Source organism: Triticum dicoccoides, chromosome 6B (genome assembly GCF_002162155.2).
Source record: "Triticum dicoccoides isolate Atlit2015 ecotype Zavitan chromosome 6B, WEW_v2.0, whole genome shotgun sequence".
In the NCBI taxonomy this organism is placed as follows: domain Eukaryota; kingdom Viridiplantae; phylum Streptophyta; class Magnoliopsida; order Poales; family Poaceae; genus Triticum; species Triticum dicoccoides.
This window is the reverse complement of record NC_041391.1, coordinates 464,608,639-464,618,157: the sequence shown is the minus strand read 5'-3', so window position 1 is coordinate 464,618,157 and position 9,519 is coordinate 464,608,639.

Genomic DNA, 9,519 nt, shown 5'->3' with positions numbered 1-9,519 from the left:
CTAATGCATATAAATTGGTTGAAAATTCAAATCTGTGTCCTTGGTTGCATGCTTAATTAGGTCCCATGCAAGAAATGAGAATGAATGTCAAACTCTGCCACCGTCACTTAGCCGCAAACGTTGAGATATATACCTGGTTTTTAAATTCTAGTAAATCCAAAGCTCGTCTGAAATTTATGAAACTGGCATGCTGTCATGGAGCGGCATCAACATGCCATGGTAATTTTTTTGTACCATTTGGGGCAGGTTTGGGGATATGCTTCTCACAAACCAGAGCTTCTCACAACAAGCCCGATGGTTTCGGTCCGGAATGTTTCACCTTTCTGGACGAAACGAGATGCATTGCCTCTTCTCAATTTCAATTTTTTTCCTAGTGGCAACATAGAAAAACAGGGGTGTTCTGTCAATTTTTGGGATTTTGGGGGTTTGCTTGGACATTTTTATACATTAACTAAGTTTTCTATGCATTCATGTGCATAATTCAATTTTTAACTACCTACACACATATGCTCTAGTGCATATAAATTGGTTGAAAATTCAAATATGTGTCCTTCGTTGCATGCTTAATTAGGTCCCATGCAAGAAATGAGAATGAATGTCAAACACCCTGCCACCGTCACTCGGCCGCAAACACTGAGATATATATCTACCTAGTTTTTAAATTCTAGTAAATTCAAAGCTCGTCTGAAATTCATGAAACTTGGCATGCTGTCATGGAGCGGCATCAACATGTCGTGGTAATTTTTTTGTCCCATTTGGGGCAGGTTTGGGGATATGCTTCTCACAAACCAGAGCTTCTCACAACAAGCCCGATGGTTTCGATAGGGAACGTTTCACCATACTGGACGAAATGATATGCATTGCCTCTTCTCGATTTCAATTTTTTTTCTAGTGTCAACATAGAACAACAGGGGTGTTGTGTCAATTTTTGGGGGTTTGGGGGGTTCGCTTGGACATTTTTATACATTAACTGAGTTTTCTATGCATTCGTGTGCATAATTCAAATTTGAACTATACATGCACACATATGCTCTAATGCATATAAATTGGTTGAAAATTAAAATCTGTGTCCTTGGTTGCATGCTTAACTAGGTCCCATGCAAGAAATGAGAATGAATGTCATCAAACACCCTGCCACCGTCACTCGGCCGCAAACATTGAGATACCTTGTTTTTAAATTCTAGTATAAATCCAAAGCTCATGTGAAATTCATGAAACTTAGCATGCATGCTATCATGGAGTGGCATCAACATGCCGTGGTAAAAAAATTGTCCCATTTGGGGCAGGTTTGGGGATATGCTTCTCACAAACCAGAGCTTCTCACAACAAGCCTGTTGGTTTCGGTAGGGAACGTCCCATCTTTGGGGACAAAACGATATCCATTGCCTCTTATTGCTTTCAAATTTTTTTCTCGTGTCAACATAGAACAACAGGAGTGTTATGTCAATTTTTGGGATTTTTCGGGGTTCGTTTGGACATTTTTATGCATTAATTGAGTTTTTCAATGCATTTACGTGTCTAATTCAAAATTTAACCATTCACGTGACGCCACGTGTCTTGGTTTTAATGGCTATAGGTTTTAATGGCTCTTGATCGCAAATGTTTTAGAAAGAACACTCGTATGCAAAGTGAGAGCAGGATTTGTGCATCTCTTCAACGCAAACGGTTGTTTTGGATGACCCGTGTGCAACCACTTTACAAACAATTTGGTAAGATTTGCATCTGTCATATTGGGTATGTTGCCATTTGTCAAACTGGAAAGATTAACATTTGTTGATCTAGTAACATTGCCATTTGTCAACCTTGTAACACTGCGATCTGTCAAAATATGAAGCTAAAAATCACTAGCAGTATCTAATTTTTGCAACTCAAATTCTGTAATTAAGCATAGATGGAGGCGAGGAGGCATGTTTAGCCGGGCGTGCAGCGGGCGGCGCAGTTCCCGATACGGCTTTAATGCAGACAAGGGAGAGGGTAGCGGTTCCCGAAATGTTGAACGACCAATGATGCATCCTCCTTCAATTAGCATCATGAATGCATAAGGGAAGTAATGGGAGGAGCACCAGGAAAAGAGGCAGCACGATGTGAATGCAACGCAGTTTGCACTCATATAAAGGCGCCCCTCCATTCCAATGCATCGACCACATCGTAGGCACCTAAGCATTGGCCTAAGCACCTACACTAAGCGCAAAAGTTCTCACTCCAGACCCATGGCGGCGATGCGCATGAGCGGCCACGGCTGTCCCAGACGGTCCACGATGCCGGCCTGCGGCATGGCACCGAGGATCGTCTCTAGACGGTGTTGGCGACTGGCTGGTGGATGGACGCCGTTGACGCTAGCTACGACTCTCAGTTGGACCAGATGATCGTTGCCACCACCAACAAGTTCGCCATCGTCAAGAAGCTCGCGGACGACATCGTCGTACTCCTCCAGCCCTCACGCCCGGGCTCCTCATTGCCTGCCACCCTAGTCGGCCTCCATGGTCAGAACCTCTTTCAAGCATTAGTGGCCCTGCGACTGCCCGCCGACGCCACGAAGAATGTCCAGCTGGAGGTCGCACTCGCCGCGAGCCGCCTCGCCCTGCAAGAATTTGTCGACCTGCACATCCACGTGTATCAGCAAATCGTGTACATAGGTATCTACAAGGCCAGTGAGGACGCTACGATGTTGGCCTTCTTGAACCGACTGGAAGCCTTGGATGCCTTTGCTGAGAAGCACCTTGACCTCGCCACAAAAGCAGTTGATCCTTAGCCGTCGGTCGGTGGCCCGACGCACTGAGTTGAGGAGGAGGAGGTCGTACGTTGATGGATGCATCTTTCTTCTTGCGTCCTTAATTCTTATTGTGTTATTGCATTCTCGTTCCAGTCAATACAGACATGTGTGATCCCTTTGCTTAATTATATGCATCAGTGTAACTAGTACTCCATCCTGTCAATTTATAAGTTGTCCTGCTAGTGTTTGGGGCCGGCGCACAACACAATAAGCACACCCACGACGACACATACAAAGAGCACATCCAGCGGTTCCAATTGCGATTTGTCAAGATATGCAGCTAAAAATCACTAGCACTATCTAATATTTGCAACTAAATTTCAGTAATTAAGCATATATTTCATTCATAGATTAAGCAGTCGTGCTTAATCTATACAAACAGTTCAACCGTTAGGCGCCGCGACACGCTCTGCTTGCGTCCGTCGGCGCGCTCGGGTTGTGGACAGCTTTTCCTTGCGTGTTCAACTGCTATATGCATATATATGGTTGCTTGCCGTTGAGGCGACCGCGGAGCGCTCTGCTCGTGTCCCTCTGCACGCGCTCTGCCAGCGGTTGGGCATGCGCACGATCACATCGGGGGGCCCATATGCATACAGTTGCGCCGCGCGTGTTGCCACGCGATGCAATTACGTGCGGCACGATGGAGTTACGCGCTGCGAATTAGAACTGCCATCAGGACGTGCTATCTGGCCTCCCCTTTAATTCTCACGGCCATTATAACCTTAGTATCTTCAACCTTTCAATCGCGCCCCACAACACAACAAGCACACCCACGATGACACATAGAGAGGGGATGGCTAGCGGCGCTCCAATGGAGTTCGGCGAGCATAAAGTGGAGACCCACGTGAGGGAGACGGATCTCTCGGTGGTGTACACCATTGACCCGGCCGTGGTGGACGACTACATCAACACCGTTGAGCAGTTGCTTGCTGGAGACAAGTACAAGGTGGTTGCAATCGACCTCCAGTACACCGATGGTAGTCCCGGCATAGATTAGAAGGTTGTCGTCGCCCAGTTGTGCGTGCACCATCATGTCCTCATCTACCACTACTGCATGGCCAGAGAGCCTTGCAACCGTTTCAACAGGTTTGTCAACATCACCGACTACAAATTCGCCACGGTGGAAACCACTGACAATGTAAAAGCGCTCAGTGTTACGGGCTTGGCCTGCAAGAACCTTGTCGAAATTCATGACCACTACAGGGTCTGGGGCAGCACAAAGAAGGACTCCTTGGTAGAACTTGCCTCAGCCATCATCGACCCCTACTACTAAAAGATGAAGTAGGACGCCCAAAGAACAAGTGATGTATCCTGGCACAGGGCCTAGATGTGGCGACTGGATGAACCTCACCTCAGGTTCGTGGCCAAGAGCGTGTACACATGCTTTGAGATGCACATGTGAATCGTTGACATGAGGAAGTGCCTCGTTACCCAAATCAACAAGCCCGGATCGAGCCACAAGCAGAGCAAGCGTCACAAGAATTAGATGATGATCAGATGATCATTTATGCTAGTTAATCATGCATGTAATATATAGTTTACTTTATTGATGTCTGGAAGTGTCATGTGTAGAGTAGCCACATATGAAATTATGCATGTAATAGTTTACTTTGGTGTGTGCGCCATGGTTGTAGTAGCCACCTATGTAATTGGATGTTTAATTTGGTTAATCATGCATGTAATATATATGTTGTTGTTCTGTATGCAATCCCATCGCACAGCACACACATCTTATTAGCAGCAATCATCTGTGTTATTATCGGTCTTCGCACACATTTCTGATTACAGACCTGTTTGCCGCGTATCACACACATCTTGTTATATTGAACTGTTTATGTTCTCTTGTCTCAACACAAATAGTTCATCCGCGTGACCCGCATGCCGTATATTGCACACACCTTGATTTGGCCGACCGTTTCTTTTGTGTTACCTAATCACAAACAGTTCATCCTAGTGATCCGTATGTTGTTTATCACACACACCTTCATCTGGCTGCCCATTTCTTTTGTTACTCCTCATCGCAAACAGTTAATTGCACTGAACTGTATGCCCTACATCACACACGGAACTAAAATCTGAACCGTGTTTGATGCATCCATCATCGCAAATGTTTTGCGCCTTTTTTGACGAGTTTTTTACACCACCGTTTGCGATTAATGCATCGCACACTGTTTCATCAAAGGGTCTCTAATTGTAGTATCACGTTAGCAGCATCCTGCAGTAGTGAGGAAAGCGCGCTCATCGAGTTCATCCATGAGAACCGTGACATCTTTTCATGGAAACCTTCTGACATGCCAGGTGTACCGAGGGAACTTGCTGAGCACACTCTTAATGTGGATCCAAAGTTTAAACCGGTCAAGCAATTCCCTCATCGTTTTAATGAAGAGAGGCGCAAGGCCATCAGTGAAGAAGTGGCCCGGCTCTTAGCTGCTGGATTCATCATTGCAGTTTTTCATCCTGAGTGGTTAGCTAACCCGGTGCTAGTGTTTAAGAAAAACGACACTTGGAGTATGTGTGTGGGTTATATGGACCTTAATAAGGCATGTCCGGCTGACCCTTTTGCTCTCCCTCGTATTGATTAGATTATTGATGCTACGGTGGGTTGTGAGCGTTTGAGCTTTTTGGATGCTTATTCTGGTTATCATCAGATCAAGATGGCAGTTAAGGACCAGGAGAAGACATCTTTCATCACTCCCTTTGGAGCCTTCTGCTATGTGTCTATGCCCTTTGGGCTCAAGAGTGCCCAGGCGACTTACCAACAGTGTGTTCAGAATTGCCTCCATGACCAGATTGGACGCAATGTTCACGCCTATGTGGATGATATTGTTGTGCAATCCAGGAAGAAAGAGACTTTGATAGATGATTTGAAAGAGACCTTTGACAATCTATGGGTCTATAAAATGATGCTTTACCCAGCCAAGTGTGTCTTCAGAGTGCCAGTAGGCAAAATATTGGGTTTCCCGGTTTCTAAGAGAGGCATTGAAGCTAACCCGGAGAAAATCAAGGCTATTACTTCTTTGGCTAAGCCGGCATGTATCAATGACGTCCAGCGGTTGGCGGGTCGTATTGCAGCTTTGAGCCGGTTTATAAGCCACCTGGGAGAGAAGGCTATCCCTTTGTATCAAATGATGAAGAAGACAGATAACTTTGTCTGGAGTGATTCTGCTAATGAGGCGCTTAAGAGACAGCTGGCTGAACCGCCGGTTCTTGCATCTCCTATTGATAAGGAGCCCTTGCTTTTATATGTGGTTGCAAACAACAGAGCTGTCAGTGTAGCAGTTGTGGTTGAAAGAAAGAGTTAGGCAAGGAGTATCCGGTTCAAAGGCCGGTTTATTATGTCAGTGAGGTGCTCATTGAGTCTAAGCAGAGATACCCACATTGGCAGAAATTGGTTTATGGCATGTTCATGGCTAGCCGTAAGTTGAAACAGTGTTTCCTTGGTCATCTGATCACTATGGTTAGCTCTGCTCCCTTGGGGGATATTATTCAAAACAGAGAAGCCACGGGTCGGGTAGCTAAGTGGGCCATTGAGCTTGGACCCCATGGCTTGAACTATATGCCTCGGGTGGCTATAAAGTCTCATGCACTTGTGGACTTCATCAATGACTGGACAGAACTACAGATGCCTGAGGATAAGCCGGATAGCACATACTGGACTATTCATTTTGATGGATCCAGGCAATTGGAAGGCTCGGGGGCTGGAGTTATATTGACTTCCCCGTGAGGTGATAATTTTTTTTATGTTTTAAGGTTGATGTTCCCTTGTACTAACAATGCAGCTAAGTATGAAGCCTTACTCCATGGTCTTCGGATGGCTAAAGAGATGAATCTAAGCCGCGTGAGGTGTTTTGGCAACTCAGACTTGGTGGCTCAGCAGGTGTCAGGAACTTGGGATTCAAAGGATCCACTCATGGCGGCTTATCGCTGAGAGGTTGATACTATTGCTGGTCATTTCAAAGGTTATCAAGTGGAGCATGTTGATTGCAGGAAAAATGAAGTTGTTGATGCTTTAAGTCGGCTGGGGTCTCAGCATAAGCCGGTACCCCCTAATGTTTTCCTCAATTTTTTGCATAACCCATCACTTAAATTGCCTACGGAAGAAGATCTTGCAATTCCTGACCCGGAGGCACAGTTGGTGGCGACTCTCCATGTTATTCCTGATTGGACTATTCCATATTTGGCTTATATGACCCGGGGCGAGTTACGAGAGGATGAAACCTTGGCCAGGAAAATAACCTGGAGGTCTAAGTCAATGAGTATTGTCAATGGTGATCTACACAGATGCAGTGTTACAAGGGTGTTTCAGTGATGCATTTCTCCTAAGGAGGGCCCAGCAGTTCTAAGGGAGATTCATGAAGGAGATTGCGGCCATCATGTCGTCTCTAAATCTCTCATTGCTAAAGCTTTTCATTATTGGTTTTATTGGCTGACGGCTCATGCTAATGTGGAAGATTTGGTCAGTAAATGTGATGGCTGTCACAAATTTTCAAGACGAGCTCATGTGTCGTCTCAAGAATTGAAGATGGTACCAATTACTTGGTCGTTTGCAGTCTGGGGGCTGGATATGGTTGGGCCTTTTAAAAGCTCCAAGGACAAAAAGACTCATCTCCTGGTAGCTGTTGACAAGTTTACAAAGTGGGTTGAAGCTGAGCCGATCAGCAAATGTGATGTAGCAACGGTGGTTCAATTCATCAAAAAGGTGATCTTTCATTTTGGATACCCTGTAGTATCATTATTGATAATTGTACTAATCTTTCTATGGGTGCAAGGAAAGAATTCAGTCAACAAGAGCACATCCGGCTTGATGTGTCGTCAGTGGTTCACCCCCAGTCTAATGGTCAAGCTGAAAGAGCCAATCAAGAAATCTTGAGAGGTATCAAACCCCGGCTTACGGTCCCTTTGTAGAGGATGTCGGGTCGTTGGGTGGAAGAATTGCCCTTAGTGCTTTGGAATATCAATACCACCCCCAACAGATCTACGGGTTACACGCCTTCCTTCATGGTTTATGGAGCAGAAGTGGTTCTCCCTAGTGACATACATCACGACTCGCCCCGTGTGGCGGCTTATGTTGAAGCTGATAATGAGAAAGCACGCCAGGATGCTATTGACCTTTTGGATGAAGAGCGTGACCTTGCAGTGGCTCGTTCGGTGATTTACCAGCAAGATCTGCGTCATTATCACAGCCGCCGGGTTAAAACCAGGACCTTTCAAGAAGGAGATTTGGTGCTCCAGCTCATCTAGGATCAAACTGACATGCACAAGTTATGCGCACCTTGGGAAGGACCTTTTGTGGTTAGCAAAAATCAGAACAACGGGTCAGACTACCTTATTGATGTATGAGACCACAAGGACTCATGCACGTCGGAGGAGGAGACCCACCGACCATGGAATATTGCTCATCTTCGGCCTTATTACATACTTTTACCAATGTATATATTATGATTAGTATAATAAAGCCAGCATCCCTGATGATTCAGGGCCTCTATCATTTTATTTCTGAGAATCTAAGTCTTTATTGTTACTTCATAAGGTCACTTGGGGGCTTCCTGCTCATTGAGCGTCGCTATGACTACCCTTTTGATTCGGCTTGTGTCGGGGATATACCCCGCGGTATGACCCGGCCGGAGTCATAAACCGGACGGGACTTGGTAAACCGGCAGATGGTAAACCGGCAGACAGTTAAGACAGATGGCTAAGTCAGACGGTAAATCGACAGATGTTAAACCGGCAGAGAGTTAAGACAGGTGGCTAAGACAGACAGTAAACCGGCGAGCGGTAAACCGGCGAGTGTTAAACCGGCAGACAATGTTAAACCGGCGAGTGTTAAACCGGCAGACAATGTTAAACCGGCAGACAATGTTAAACCAGCAGACAATGTTAAACCGGCAGACGTTAAGAATCCTAGGAAGGGAAGTCAAAATAGTTTAAGTTAAAGTCCGAGTTGGACTCCACATGTAACCCGCCCCTCCAACATATATAAGGAGGGACAGGGCACCTCAAAGGGGACAAGGAAGAAACAATCTCTAGGGCTAGACACAACTAAAGGAGAGCCGGTTTACGGCGACTCCCTCGTGATGATAATGAGATCTAGCCTCAAACAGCATGTAGGGTTTTTACCGGATGATGTTTCCCGGGGCCCGAAGCTGTCTAAACCCTTGTCTTGTGTTGCGTCTCTCGATTCCGCTCAACCCCTCTCAAGCTACCACATAGATGCGTTGGCCTCGCGACTAAGTCCTCACACTAAGGACATCTGACGTGTTAATTCCACGACAGTTGGCACCCACCGTGGGGCCGGCGCACGGTGGTGTTGAGTTCTTGGAGGGATTTCTTCAGGGATCAAGAAGCTCGCGATGTGTTGGATGAAAAAGAGTTAACATAGGAAACATGATCGCCGACGAACAGCCGGAACGATGTACAAGATTTGAGATGAAAGAAATTTAGGGCTAGGCCACAAACCACCGCCTTTATAAACCGGAACAGAGAAGAGATTAAATTCTACTACTGCCGCCACCCATTGCCAAGACCAGCAGACGTTAACCAGTCGAGCTATGCGCCAGATCGATCTTGGGGTAAAACGCCAGGAACAAGGGCGAAAACAAAGATTTATTCTGGTACGTCGCCGGAACACCAGAAGTGCCAAACAAGGAATTTTTTAAGTGTACAACGCTCAAGCAGAAGACCAACACGGCCCGGACGTGGATTGTCGAAAGCCATTGCAATCCGGAGGAGGTTTTTGGTCTTTAAAC